This window comes from Brachycentrus maculatus, unplaced genomic scaffold, assembly GCF_059751285.1.
Source record: "Brachycentrus maculatus isolate JH-2025_06_01 unplaced genomic scaffold, ASM5975128v1 h1tg000211l, whole genome shotgun sequence".
NCBI classification, from domain to species: Eukaryota; Metazoa; Arthropoda; class Insecta; order Trichoptera; family Brachycentridae; genus Brachycentrus; species Brachycentrus maculatus.
The window spans coordinates 715,447-732,388 of record NW_028280962.1 but is presented as its reverse complement, the minus strand read 5'-3'; positions in this window follow the sequence as shown (position 1 = coordinate 732,388).

Here is a 16,942-nt window from a genome sequence, read left to right as displayed (position 1 = left end):
ACCACTTTTGCTGGGATATAGTACATTTTCTGGCCATTCCGAAAACATGCACAACTGAAAATTGACGATTTTTGATTTATGACGTTCTTGAAAGGAGTGAGCGATATATGTACATATAAAATAGAACCCATTCGGGGATCCAAAATAAATGATCTGAAAAAGTACTCTATGGAAAGATATACTTGTAGTGTTTAGTCGTATTTTCTTATTTTTTTTTTTACCTTACGTTTTATATATTTTCTCATTTGTTATATTTTCTAATTTTTTTATATTTTCCCATTTGTTTATTTTAAATATGCCTCTTATGCCTATTTATTATACCTGTTAATTGTTTTTATATTTACCATGTATTAGTTTTGATTATTTAAAAAAAATCATTTTTGTTATTTCTAATAATGAGCCACTTTCAAGGTTCACAAAAATAGTATGAAATTGAAGTATTTTTGTAAATAAAAAAAAATCACAAATATTTCTCTTTTAAAATAAAACAAAACTCCTAAGCAGAGATAATCCAGATTTGTGAAGAAGTATTTGAACGCACTCAAAATGTTGTTACCGATAATACTTATCTCAGCCTTGCATTATTACCTTATACCACCATTTGAACATCAATTAAATATATATTTTTTAAATTAAATACTTGAGTATACCACTTTTTTTTTTGTTTTTACCTAACGTCCAAGTGACTCTGAAATCTAGCTACGGCTTATGCAACACCGTTTATCATGTCCCTACTCAGGCTTCAACTTTAAAAGTTTCATAGCCTATGCCTACTTGTGAGCGGATTTACTCTTTATGTTTAAAGTTACTATAATTTCATGTAATTCATGAGTGAAAATTCTAGGCAAAAACACTCGCTGAGTATATCACTTTAATGAGTTTTATTTATATATACGACTAGTTTCGAAAACTTATACATACATATATGTTTTCATCTACTGGTACAAATTAAAAACTATTAAAAGTTAATATATTATTAGATTAAAACCAATATTTTTAGCTTTTCCACTTTATCTTTATTTGACCAGCGACCGGGTTTCATCGTTACCGACATCATCAGACTGGTGGGAGGCTATACAAATTGTTATGTTATATATAAAACAAGGCAGGAGTTGATAACCATGATTTGATATAATTTTATTGAGAAATTAATTTAATTTGAGTGAATTTAAGTATTGTATGATATTAAAAATATTTTTTATATGGTCAAATAAAAATAAAGTGGAAAAGCTAAAAATATTGGTTTTAATCTAATAATATATTAAAAATGCAATTCCATCACGAAGTGTCAGTGGATAATATAAATCTATTATTAAATGTTATTTTAGAGATCGCATTTCGACTGCGTTCAGTCTATTCTTCTTTTTCTTTTGCCAACTCCACGCTTCACTTCCATACATTAATTTCTTCATTTAATAATTAAAATATCTGCGTACATTGATCAAAGCCACACCGCTTATCTCTTTGTATAAACAGATCTATAAACGTTGCAATTAAAACTAATAATTATATCACATATCTAATTTAAATAAGATCAGCTCTGTACACAAGTATTCAAAAAAGCAATTTCATTGCGTCTACGGCTCTGGGATCATATAAAAAATAGGTGATCCCAAACAATACGAAGGCATTGACTAGAAATGTAATTAACTTTTTCATACGGCTTCCATTCCTTCATTAATATCACTGGCTAACAATGATTTTGTAACTGAAATTTTGATGACTGATTTGGACTAAGTTAATCGTTTTTATTCAAAGTCTATATGGTGACAAGCTTGTATCACGTCAAGTTTTGGTGTTACAGTCATGTTATTGTTTGTATGGACCCCATACGTTGAAACCGTAATAGTGGTTGGTAAGACATAAACTAACTAACTAACTAACCATCACGCCGCTTCCTCGCAGGGGTAGGCAGAGAGAATAGAACGCCACACCACTCTGTCTTTGCAAACATTCTTCGCCTCTTCCACGTTCATGCATCTCCTCATACATACGCGCCGATTGTTACGACTCCTTACCTGACCACTTTGAAGTATTTGGCATACCTGATCGTGTCATGTTTTTCTCGGTCTTCCTCTGCTTCTTTTCCCGCTAACATTCGCCTCATAAATTTGTTTTACCGTTCTTTCCTCACTCATTCGTTCTACATGTCCAAACCATCTCAACACACCTTTCTTAATTTTATCGATAATGCTTATCTCAGCTTTGCATTCCTTCCTTATTTCACCATTCGTACATCTATCATACATCGTTTTGTCGCACATTCTTCTGAGAGATCGCATTTCGACTGCATTAAGTCTACTTTCATCCTTCTTTTGCCAACTCCATGTTTCACTTCCATACATTAGAGTTGGAATCAGGACTCCGTTGTGCACTGCCAGTTTAGCTTCCGCTGATAGGTTTTTATTTGCTATAACGTAAAGTGCTCTAACTACATTTTTGTCAATTTTGAGATATTTGGTGTACGGTAGACGTAGAAAATAGAAATGTATACCTAATAAATTAAATTAAAATATTATTTTGTAAATATAATAAATAAATAAAAAAAAATAATACATACATTCAACTACTACCATCACGACGTTTCTTATTCTATCTTTTTGTACCGTTGTATATACGTCGCTCTCTCTTACTCTGTTCCCGTGTCCTCTGAATATATAGCTCTCTTTCTTCTCTCTACTTTACATGTATCTTTCTTCTCTCTCGTGTAACGAAATGTGCCTAATAAACGAGACCCGTCGTTGAAATCTCACTCTGCATTATCATTCAATTATCGGTTATCGAATTGCCGAGTTTCATATCAAAATGCAAGCATTTATATGACACGTCTCAGCGGTGTTTCCCATTAAAAATTAGTAGTTAACGAATAAATCATTTTTGGTTAACGTTTGAATCCGAATAATGAAATAGCTACCTTTGTATGTACCCATGTAGGCAGAGCATAACACCTCGTGCTCATTAGTGACATTTCACATTAGCGTTTGGTAGCGGAACGTAGCGTGGGCAGCGGGCTTCCGACACCTTCTGCATGAAGCAGGGTCGAACGATTCTTTTGAGAAAATTCTCTTAGTTAAATAGAAATATCTAATTCATTCAATCATGGGTAGAATTGGTGAATGTAACCTATGACGGTCGTAAGCCCCTTAAGTTCCCAGACATCCATATTCTTCTTCATCATGTCAAAAAAATAGTATGGGAAATATCTAATATTTAAAGAGTCTGATTTCAATGGTGTTTAATGTGCGCAAGAAGAGTGATTTGTTGATGAATGTAGACAAGTCCAAATTAAAGTCCATTAATGTATGTGTATAAATATATATATATATATATATATATATATATATATATATATATATATATATATATATATATATATATATATATAAATATATATATATATATATATATATATATATATATATATATATATATATATATATATATATATATATATATATATATATATATATATATATATATATATATATATATATATATATATATATATATATATATATATATATATATATATATATATATATATATATATATATATATATATATATATATATATATATATATATATATATATATATATATATATATATATATATATATATATATATATATATATATATATATATATATATATATATATATATATATATATATATATTTATATAAATATATATATTAATAATAATAATAAAACCCTTATCCGCACCCCAACGGTGCATAGGGCACTGCATCATATAAACGCAGTGTTATCTTGATCGTTTACAAATGAAGGAAAGGTGATCAGCCCTCCGCTTCAGGTACCAGTCCAGGGTAATATTGAATAAATATGACAGTGAAAAAATCACTTATATTTATTTTACCCCCTTTGGGAATCGAACCCGGGACCTCCAGAACGGTAGCCGAGCGTGCTGACCATTACACTACGGAGGCGGATAAAAAAAAATATATATATATATACTTATATATATATATATATATATATATATATATATATATATATATATATATATATATATATATATATATATATATATATATATATATATATATATGTATATATATATATATATATATATATATATATATATATATATATATATATATATAATAATAATAATAATAATAATAAACATAGTACACATGTAGGTGGGTATGTCCGATACAAAACGGCTTGTCATGTTGTGAGGCCTGTTTCATCCTAAACACATCCAATGGCTTTTGATGCGGGAATGTGTGGGTGAAGCACAAAGACTAATTACCGCGATAATAAAATACCGGTTCTGCCGATGGAACATCTCGAGCTAGACTCACTTAAGATTCTGGAATTGATCGAAAGAATCCCACCCGAAGATATGGATCCAAATAAGACTAGGATATAGATCCAAGTTTGGTGATCTTTTTTGCAAACGGGTGTATTAAAAATCGACATCTGTTGGATAAGTAAACTAATAACCTATTCACAAGTTAAATCATAGAACTAAAATTATAAACCTGAGTAACATCAATTATTTTTTGACATCTCAATATAGGTGATAGAGAATATGGAGAACATTTTGAGTGTGTCCAAATACATGCTCACAAAATCTGGATTATCTCCAATTACAGGAGTTATTTTCATATTATTTTTGAAATCTCATCAAAGATGAAGAAGAATCTTCTTCATCTTTGATGAGATGTCAAAAATAATATGAAAATAATTCCTGTAATTGGAGATAATCCAGATTTTGTGAACTAGTATTTGGACACTTTCAAAATGTTGTAAATAAATTATCTGGTCAAATTACAAGCTAAAAAAAATTAAACCCTTTTGCATAAAAGATTATCAAATTTGGATCTATATCTTCGTCTTCATATTATTTTTTTACATCTCATCATAGATGAAGAAGAATATGGAAGTCTGGGCATTTACGGGGCTCACGACCGTCATAGGCTGGTTTAAGTGATCACTTTACACACATGTAACATTCACCAATTCTACCCATTATTGACAACCACACTACTCAAATTCTTTGGAAGTTCTATATATATGAACCAATTAAGAAACCTAGTTCATGAATCACTAGAACTTCACTAGAGACATCTATTGGTGAGATGTTAAGAAGCTTTTTATTAAGCAGAAACTGTTATATCTAGGTCGTCAGCCCCGTAAATGCCCAGACTTCCATATTCTTCTTCATCTTTGATGAGATGTCAAAAATAATATGAAAATAACTCCTGTAATTGGAGATAATCCAGATTTTGTGAACAAGTATTTGGACACACTCAAAATGTTGTATATACTTGGGTTAGTTTAAGTTTTAGTTGCGGGCTAAAGATTGACTTATCGATTGTCCAACGGTTGACAATAATCCGAAATGCGAAAAGTGTCAACAATGATAAATTGTCGCCAATATTAATCACGATCGATTTCGCCATTAGATAAATAATGCTCCATTAAAATTATTTATCGCTAATAAATATGCATAGCTACTCGATTGGGTTCCTATATCAATAAATAAAGTAAAAATAAAAACAAAAAATATTGTTACGATACTTTGGAGGTAATAATGTTGGGAATGTCTTAACCGTGTCGCATTTGTAAAACGATTTATCGATTTATTTTCTAAAAAAATAATATATAAAATACACATTAATAATATTTTTTAGTATGTACTTCTAGGCAGTTTTTTAATTTTTAATTTTTTCGTTGCACTAAATTTTACGAGTAGATCGGTATTTAGTGAACAGGGATTTTCAGACCTTCGGGGTAGCTTGCACAAGCTTGTACGAGTTCATATATCGCTCACTCTTTTCAACAACGTCATATATCAAAAATCGTCGAATTCCAGTTATGCATGTTTTTGGAATGCCCAGAAAATTTACTATATCCCAGCAAAAGCGGCATATTTTTAACTTAATATTTATCTACCGGCTACAGGGCAGAAAGTGTTGTTTTTGCATTTTGAAGAAAATGTATTGTTTAATTATTTTTTTCAAGAAACTAAATATTTTTATATAATTCAAATAGAGAAAAATCATTCAGGTTTTCCTTAAAAAGTTCAATAAATGGCTTGATATTTATTTTCAATACATTTTATTATATTTTTAAACTTAAAAAACGATCTCCTGAAAAATCAAGTTTTTTGATAAATGACTAACTAACTAAACATCACGCCGCTTCCCCGCAGGGGTAGGCAGAGAGAATAGAACGCCATACCTCTCTGTCTTTGCAAATATTCCTCGCCTCTTCCACGTTCATGCATCTCCTCATACATACCCGCCAATATTTTTTGATATATGACGTTGTTCAAAATCGAAAATTCATTATAACGTGGTAATATTTTCCTTTTGAAAATTAAGTGTAAATAATATGTAAAGTGGGTGTATAATAATAAAATAAACAATGTGTTGCTTTGTAATTAAAGTTTATTCTTAATTTATCTTTATAATAATTTTTATATCTATCTATCTATCTATCTATCTGATTCTGACAGTTAATAATATTATCGGAAGTCTTTTGTTTAATTCTGAGCGACGCATGCGGCATCTGGTGGTAGAACTGTTTTATGTAGGTACTTTTTGTAAGTACTTAATAAAATGTATAGGTAGGTACCTAGTTATTTTATTACATCTCCCCCCTTGGGGAAGAAAATTCATAGTAAAATTTTCACTCGTCCTCCGGATCATCTTCTTGTAGTGAAGGGACTGGTATAAGTTTAGTGATATGATAAAGTTTTTTTTTTTCTTTCTTTCTTTTTTCCTTCTTTTTTTCTTTCTTTTTTTTCTTTCTTGTTTTTTTTTTTCTTTCTTTTTTTTTCTTTTTTCCGTTCTTTTTTTTCTTTCTTTTTTTGTATTTTTTTTTCTTCTTGACCCTTTTAAAGTAGACACAGTTTTTTTCAATCCATTTGTTTTTTTCTTTTGAATTCCTTCATTTTTATTCAGATCTCTTAAAGTATCTTCTAATATAACCAAATGTACAACTTTTAATTGTTCATCTGCATTTTCATTCGATTCTAAAACTGGATTCCTGCTTAGACAATCTACTTCTAAATTCTTCTTTCCTGGAGTATATTTTATTTTATCTTTCGTAGAAGTTTTTTCTACTTTATTTTTATTTTCATTTTTCAAGCACTGTTTCTGTGTTTTTTGTATGTCTTTATTTTTATTCTGATCTTTTAAATTATCTTCTAATTTAACCAAATTTACAACTTTAATTTGTTCATCTGCATTTTCATTCGATTTTAATACTGGATTCCTGCTTAGACAATCTACTTCTAATTTCTTCTTTCCTGGAGTATATTTTGTTTTATATTTTGTAGTATTTTTTTCTACTTTATTTTTATTTTCATTCTTCAAGCACTTTTTCTGTGTAATTTGTAAATCTTCATTTTTATTATTAATCTTATCATCCTCCTTTGTTTTAAACCAGCACCTTGCTTCAGAGTGATATCGAGTTCCCTTATTTAAATTTTCACAAATCTTACATGGACTTTTATCTTTAATTTTATCACTAGTTCTTAGATTTCCACGTCTTCTTTGATTATCTTCTAATCGTTTTCTTTGATCATCTTCTAATTTTTCTCTCTCACTCCGAACATATTGTAGTAATTGTTTTAATACATCTAATGTTTCATAATCCATTTCCAATTAACAAAATTGTCGTTTTATAACGTGGTAATATTTTCCTTTTGAAAATTAAGTGTAAATAATATGTAAAGTGGGTGTATAATAATAAAATAAACAATGTGTTGCTTTGTAATTAAAGTTTATTCTTAATTTATCTTTATAATAATTTTTATATCTATCTATCTATCTATCTATCTGATTCTGACAGTTAATAATATTATCGGAAGTCTTTTGTTTAATTCTGAGCGACGCATGCGGCATCTGGTGGTAGAACTGTTTTATGTAGGTACTTTTTGTAAGTACTTAATAAAATGTATAGGTAGGTACCTAGTTATTTTATTACATATCGATGTCGGAGAATGAAAAAAACGCCCCATCCCTATTTGCAACTGTCACAAAAAAGGTAACTTTTATACGCCAACTATAGTTTAAGAACACAGGTAAACAAATTCAGAGATGCAAAAAACATACAGATTTCTTATTCTCTCGTCAGGACAGGTGTGGATACAGCTCGGAGCACTCAGTGATACGATCAGCCGGGGATGTTGTTGGTGTCTAGATGTGGTCCAGTGGTTCGACTGTCCACCTGTCAATAGATTGACGTAAGTGATGCCAGCTTCTCGCGGTGCTAATGAGACAACCTGCTGGATGAAAACCGTACCACGGGTTGTCAAACTGTTTAATTAGCTAAGAACCTACCTATACTGATTTCATTAATTGATTCTGCAGTCACTTTGTGGTAAAATCCATCCATTTTAAATTTAAGTTTTATTTAGTAAATACCACTATTTCTTAAAATCTTTATAAATAAATAAATACAAATAAGAAACAGCTTCTACCCCCTCTTCAACCTTCAACGTCCTAAGGACACAATTCTTAAATTTATATTTAGATTTACGTACGGTGTTAAAAAAAAAGCGGAGTGCATCGAAACACATGTCACAAGATTTTAAGAAATAGTGGTGTCTACTAAGTAAAACTAAAAATTATTTAATAAAAATCTTTTCTACTCGCTCCACATCTGACTGTGAGCAGCTTCCAATTTCGAATGATTGAAAATTTATGAAAAGATAGAAAGAGGAAAACCAAGAAGGACCTGCGAGGAGGCAGGTAAAATGGCAGTCATTTATATATATATATATATATATATATATATATATATATATATATATATATATATATATATATATATATATATATATATATATATATATATATATATATATATATATTTGTGTGTGTGTGTGTGTGTGTGTGTGTGTGTGTGTGTGCGCATAAGTATGTATATATATTCTTAAGTTTGTAAATAACACAAAATAAAACTTTTTGTATTTTCCCCTGTTGAAAAAAACATCTGTATTCCTTGAAACCAGTCGTGATTACATTCATAAACTCAAAAAGTGGCCTAATACAAGTGTTTAATTTTTTATTTAAATAATCATGATATCCCACACAGTTAATGGCAAGTCAATAAATAATTTATATAGATTAATTAATTCGATAAACTTAGAGTGTAATCATCCATACTATATTGCTGAATTATGTAATATTACCAGCATGTTTATACTGCAAACTAAGGAGACGTCTCAAAACTGTCATAACTAGTCGTTCGCTTAGTAAAAGCAGAGTTTGCGATCAAATTACGTCTACTTTTTTGTCGATATTTTTTATAACAACTTATAACACCATCTCGCGCTAAGCCTTAATCAAAAATATGTCGATACATAATTATAGAGCAAATTAATAAGACGTTTTTACATAGTTTCTATTACTAAATGCTAAACCGGCTCACCAGAGCATTCCGCCTTGTCAATATTTAAGTAGGTACGTTCTGTAGTGTTTTATTTCAAACTGGCTTACCTTAGAGATATTTTATTTACTAATGGCAATACTTGCATACTTCAGAGATGATATTTTATTTTCTAATGGCAATACTTAACTTTGACTGTCTCGAAACCGGTAGGCATAAAAATCTCGGTGAGTGGTTATATACTAATATTACTAACATTTTTGTAAAATAATATAAAAGTTCTAATGACAGTTTTTTCCTCAGAGATGATATTATATTTTTTATTGGCAATATTTACCCTAGAGATGATATTTTATTTTCTTATGGCAATACTCACCTTAGAGATGATATTTTATTTTGCTACTGGCAATATTTACCCTGGAGATGATATTTTATTTTGCTATTGGCAATATTTACCCTAGAGATGATATTTTATTTTCTGATGACAATACTTACCCTAGAGATGATATTTTATTTTCTGATGACAATACTTACCCTAGAGATGATATTTTATTTTGCTATTGGCAATATTTACCCTGGAGATGATATTTTATTTTCTAATGGCAATACTTACCCTAGAGATGATATTTTATATTCTTATGGCAATACTCACCTTAGAGATGATATTTTATTTTGCTACTGGCAATATTTACCCTAGAGATGATATTTTATTTTGCTATTGGCAATATGTACCCTAGAGATGATATTTTATTTTCTTATGGCAATACTCACCTTAGAGATGATATTTTATTTTACTACTGGCAATATTTACCCTAGAGATGATATTTTATTTTGCTATTGGCAATATATACCCTAGAGATGATATTTTATTTTCTTATGGCAATACTCACCATAGAGATGATATTTTATTTTCTACGACGAAGAGACGGGTGTGTCTCGAAACTGGTAGGCATAAAAATCTCGGTGAGTGTTTATATACTAATATTACTGACATTTTTGTAAAATAATATAAATGACAGTATTTATTTCGAATATGATATTTTATTTTTTATTGACAATATTTACGTTAGAGATATTTTTTATTGAGAATATTTACCTCAGAGACGATATTTTATTTTGCTTTTGGCAAAATTTACCCTAGAGCTTTTATTTTATTTTCTAAAGGCAATACTTACCATGGAGATGTTTTATTTTCTAATAGCAACATTTACCACTGAAAAAATATTTTATTTTAATTATCTCACACTAAATCTCTGTCATTTTTATTTTTTATGAAATTTCTTTTCTATCAAAGTGTTCAGTGTTGACGGCGCAATTTCCTTCATATAAATAATGAAATCAAAAGGACGATTACAAAATAAAATAATAAATAAACTGAAGAAAAAAAATAATAGCGGAAAACCGCGCTTTTTTTTATTGTATACAGGATGTTACTTAAAAAAATTATAATAATTTATTCAATTCATTTTGCAGAAAGAGGATGTGGCATTTTGACCGCTAACTATTATAAATAGATGAATTATTGATTTTACACCATAATTATTATGATTCGCGCAAATCGTCTAAACACTGCGAACGTACTATAATGTTATTAGAGAAGCGACTCCCAAATTATAATAATGACCGTGTGTAAACTTCGTTCAAATGTTACTTCCTTTTTCGGTGTTTAATTTTAACGTCGAAATAATTTTTAATGGGCTCATCGGGAAACCTGAATAAGTATAATTATATTTATTATTATACAAATGTATAATTATTATACAAATGTATAATTATTATACAAATGTATAATATGTGATATATGAGTATGCGTGCATACGTATTACATTGCCTAACGCGTTGTAAGAAAGCTTAAAGTATCAGCCTAAGACATTGACAAAATTTTATTTATTTAATTAATTGATTCGGCAGTCATTTTGTGGCAATATCAATTCGTTTTAAGGCCAGGTAATCGTTAAGTCACAACTTAATTTTCTCTCAATCCAAGTAACATTTAACGTGATTCGTTTTTTTCTCAAATCATTGAAAAAATTAGTTTTATTAAAATATATTATATTATATTATTTTTTGACATCTCATCAAATATGAAGAAGAATATGAAAGTCTGGGCTTTACGGGACTGACGACCGTCATAGGCTAGTTCAAGTGATCACTTTACACACGTGTAACATTCACCAATTCTATCCCTTATTGACAACCACACTACTCAAATTCTTGGAAATTCTATATATATGAACCAATATATTTGGGTAGAATTAGAAGTGATCACTTAAATCAGCCTATGACGGTCGTCAGTCCCGTAAATGCCCAGACTTCCATATTCTTCTTCATCTTTGATGAGATGTCATAAAATAATATGATAAAAAACTCCTTTAATCGAAGATAATGCAGATTTGTGAATAAGTACTAGGACACACTCATAATGTTGTAAATACATTATAGTTTTGATAAAAGTTTTTCTTCGAAATAATTACATAGTTTTGAAAAGAAAAGATTTATTGAAAGGTACGGAGTTTTTCCCGCCTCCATAGTGTAATGGTCAGCACGCTCAGCTACCGTTTTGAAGGTCCCGGGCTCGATTCCCAGGGAATTGAAATTGAATGGGAGGTCAAATAAACATAAGTGATTTTTTCACTCGAATGAGTTCTGCCTTTGCGAATATCCCCTTAAGAGTTTTACGAATATCGTTATATAGATCTATGTCTTTTAAAATATAAAAATTGTACCCTGGATGATTTGAAAAGATAATTAATATACAATTTTTTTCTAAGAGAAACTTGTTTTTTTCAAATCAGAAACGGTATTTAAAAAAAAAACAATGATTAAAATTGTTATTTTGTAAATTAAAAGCATTGATAACTTTGTGGTATGGTAATAAAACACTCTCCTTATCATCCATTGTTTACTTTATGTAATACCAATTTTATCTCTATATATAACACTCTTTTTTGCAACATTTTGAGTGTGTCCAAATACTTGTTCACAAGTCTGGATTACCTCCAATTATAGGAGTTATTTTTCATTTTATTTTTTGACATCTCATGAAAGATGAAGAGGATGAACTCTTTTTAGTCTTATTTCTCTCTTTCAATCGTTTATTTTTATACAAATGTCAAATCGTGATAATTTTAATTGAATGACTTGACGATGGAATGAGCTTTTGAAACGGGTAGTCACGAATAAGTGTTTTTTACTTAAAATTTTACCCGCGTTTAAAGAAAATGACAAAAGTTGCAATTTAACGAATGCTAGGCCTTAATATTTTGATCTTTTGAAATTCTGCAGTCGGGCTAGGCTGACACCTCAGTAATATCCACATGCGACAAGTTCTAAAACAGGTTTTTTGTACAATCCATCATTGTCTCCATTAAAATGGTCGTTGAAAGAACAGCGCAAACCTAATGAGAGATTTACGGTTGAAGAATTGTCATTTTTCAAAACCAATTCAGCTTAATTAAAAATGTTAATTTATTATCATCAATTGAGATCTTTATATACGGCTACCGTATTTCTAATCATCCAGTTCATAAGAAACTCAAGGGTGCTTGTGTATGTTGAATATTTGTTTCTACTTCTTCTTCTTCTTCTTCTTCTTCTTCTTCTTATTCTTCTTCTTCTTATTATTCTTCTCGTCCTCCTTTTTCTTCTTCTTCTTTTCTTTCTTTCTTCTTATTCCCCTTCTTCTTCTTCTTCTTCTTTTTCTTCTTCGTCTGTGGTTGTCGAAACTAGGCGTGTTTACATCAACAACCTCAAAATATGATCTTATTTAAAAGTGTTTTACTTTTATATATAAATTATCGTGTTTTTCCACAAAGTAAGTGCCTTTTATTATTCTTGTCGAATGCCTTGTGGCCTGTTTTTAAGATGGATTTACCCTACTGCGATGTCGATTCCCAGCTGTTAATCCATCTGTTTGGTTGTCTGCCCGGCAGTCGTCCTTGGGGTTGGCCGTGCAGCGCTATGTGGGGGAGTCTGGATGGTTCCATTCTCCTCACATGCGCGTACCAGTGACTTCAGCAAAACCTTTACTTTGCGGGTAGGATAGTAAGGATAGGGAAGGTAAATGTGAAAAATACATCACAAACACCAGACCAATTGAAAAAAAATATTGAACTTATTTTTCAATAGGTAGGAATAGAACCCGCGACGCCAGTTACACGTTCGAAAGTCATGAAATAATGTAAAAATAACTTTTTTTATGTATTAATTTTTAAATCAAACACAGATTTATTGAGTCTACTAAGATGTATTTTATTAACAAAAACACATACAAAATTTATGTGTTTTTTAATAAAATACAACTTATTAGCTACTACTATCTCCCATAAATTATTTCTGCACATGTTAAAACTGTCACATAGAATTGTATAGCTACATAAGTACCGTAGTCCATTTGATCTTCACATTCGTTTGAAAATGCCATAACTAGGCGAAACAATTGTCACAATATTTTTTGTTTTTGTTTTTGTTAATGAAAATTAATACATAAATTAAAATGGAGTTCTGTATATTAAACGCCAAATCAATTAATAAATAAAAATAACCCACAATTGGCGATAATCCAGATTACGCTCACTCCTTTAAAGAACGTCATAAATAAAAAATCGTCAATTTTCAGTTGTGCATGTTTTTGGAATGCCCAGAAAATGTACTATATCCCAGCAAAAGAGGCATATTTTCAACTTAATATTTACCCGCTACAGGGCAGAAAGTGTTGTTTTTACATTTTGAAGAAAAGGTAGTGTTTAATTATTTTTTTGAATATTCTAAATATTTTTCAAATGGAGAAAAAACCTTCAGGTTTTACATAAAAAGTTCTAGAAGTGGCTTGATTTTATTTTTAATACATTGTATAATATTTAAAAAACTCTAAAAACGTTCTCTTGAAAATTCAAGTTTTTTTATTTATGACGTTCTTGAAAGGAGTGAGCGATTTGTGAACAAGTATATCACAAGACACACTCAAAATGTTGTTAACCATTCATTTTATTATCACCACTATTTTGTATTCTATAGGCTTAAAAAAGTAGAATATAGGTTTCCAATGACTTACACCGATTGTCTAATGAAGCCTCGTATGTTTGTAGAAAGAGTGCAAAATTTATAATCCTGTTTGGCACCCACTTGTTATATGGCCGGAGCTAAGATTTCGCTAATTAACTATGAAATTTGATTTGACTTTACTGTTAGAATCACCTTTTAAACCCGATCGTTAAATTTTATTATAATATTATCAATTAAAATGTATTTTAATTGGACGTCATAAATTTGACTCTTTTTTTAGAATCGCAAAATACGAAAGTATAATAATTACATATAGGTACAGTTAAACCTCGATATAACGGACTAATTAGGAGGAGGGTGTCCGTTACACTCGAAAGTCCGACAGGTGCCGTGACGAAGTTGGGTAGACGCTCGACTGCGAAACTGGCGTCGCGGGTTCGATTTAATTTCAATTGGTCTGGGTGTTTGTGACGTATTTTCCACATTTACCTTTCCTATCCTTACTATCCTACCTGCAGACAAGCATCTGAAATAGACACTTTGCTGTTTTTTCCTTTAAAAAAAATTAAAATTAAAATAGATCTAAAACAAATCAAAAACTTGTTGTTTTTTTTTTTTTTTTTTTTTAATTTTGAATAGTGTTTTTAGATATAAATAAACAATAAAAAACACAAACAAAATTATTTTTATTGTCGTTGCACAGTCATCATAAAGTGACGTTGCTGTTTGAAAAAGGAATCATTTTTTGTTAGCACTTTTGAAGTTTGCTATTTTTATTTTTATTGTTATTTATTTTATTTCTCTAGTTACCTTATATTACAATAAATACAAACTATTATTTACACTTTATTATCATCATACATACACACATAAATTCAGGCATCTCACCATACATTTTCAAAACATTATACATTAAACAATTTTGCTACTCTGTTTTTTTTCTTCAAAAATGTCTTATTTTATCCTTATTTCTAGTACTAAAGTCAAATTTCTAAAATTATGAAAATGCGTATAATAAAGTTTTACTTCGTTATCTGACGAACAGTCAATAAATTTACTGGATTTTCGCCCGTTATATCCGAAGTTCGTTAAATAGACGTCCGTTATATCTAGGTTTAACTGTACACTGCGAATAAATACTAATTACTTACGTTAATAGACGATTAACTTTGGTACAACAGGAAACGAACTAATATTATAGTCATATTAAAATAGATTTAAAGCATTTAACAATCTTACCATCACGCTCCTTTCCCGCAGGTGTAGGCGGAGAGAATAGAACGCCACACCACTATGTCTCTGCAAAAATTCATCGGTTCTTCCGCATTCATGCACCTCTTCTATCTATTCCGACTCCTGACCTTAATACTGTGAAAATTTGAAATATTCGATGATGGCTTTTCCTCGCTCTAATATTTATTCAATTTTACCCTAGACATAAGGCGGATGGCTGATCGCCCTTCCTTCATGTTTTAATGATCAAGATAACACTGCGTTTATATGACACAGTGCCCTATGCACCAGCGGGTGCGGATGAGCAATGAAGAAGATAAAACAATAATATATATTTTTTTAAATAATATATGTATATATATATATATATATATATATATATATATATATATATATATATATATATATATATATATATATATATATATATATATACACACACACACGTGTGTGTGTGTGTGTGTGTGTGTGTGTGTGTGTAATATCATAATATAGATCCTTTCGACTTTTACTTACGACATTAAAAAATGAATAATATATCAATAATTGATTGGTAAATTTTCTATTTTAATCGCTCCTTACTCTTTAAAGGAAATGACATAGTAATTATACTAATAAATAATGAGAGATAATAATTATTTCTAGAAAATGGAGCATCGATACACACAATATTATGACGCGTGTAACTATATACAAATATGAACACATGTCCTTTTATAGCCACCGGTATCTCCTTACCATTCAATTATCTAGTCAAGTCTTTAATGGCGGTTAACGATTCATTTTCAACATGGCGAAAAGAGTCAAAATACGTATAACTAACTATTATGTCACGCGTCCGTAATCTATCACTAAGCAATCAATTTTCGCAATTGTTATATATAAGATACACTAAAACCTCGATATAAAGGACTAATCGAGGGGAAGGCGTGTCCGCTAAAGCCGAAAATCCGTTATATAAAAATAGGTAGATTTATATTATCCACTGACACTTCGTGATGGAATTGCATTTTTAATATTTTATTAGATTAAAACCAATATTTTTAGCTTTTCCACTTTATTTTTATTTGACCAGCGACCGGGTTTCGTCGTTACCGACATCATCAGACTGGTGGGAGGCTATACAAATTGTTATGTTATATATAAAACAAGGCAGGAGTTGATAACCATGATTTGCTATAATTTTGTTAAGAAATTAATTTAATTTGAGTGAATTTAAGTATTGTATGATATAAAAAATATTTTTTATAAAGGTTTTTTTTTGTATTGAGAGCACGATTTTATATAAACGATTTTAATCTAATAATAAAAATAGGTGTAAAATAAATCGAA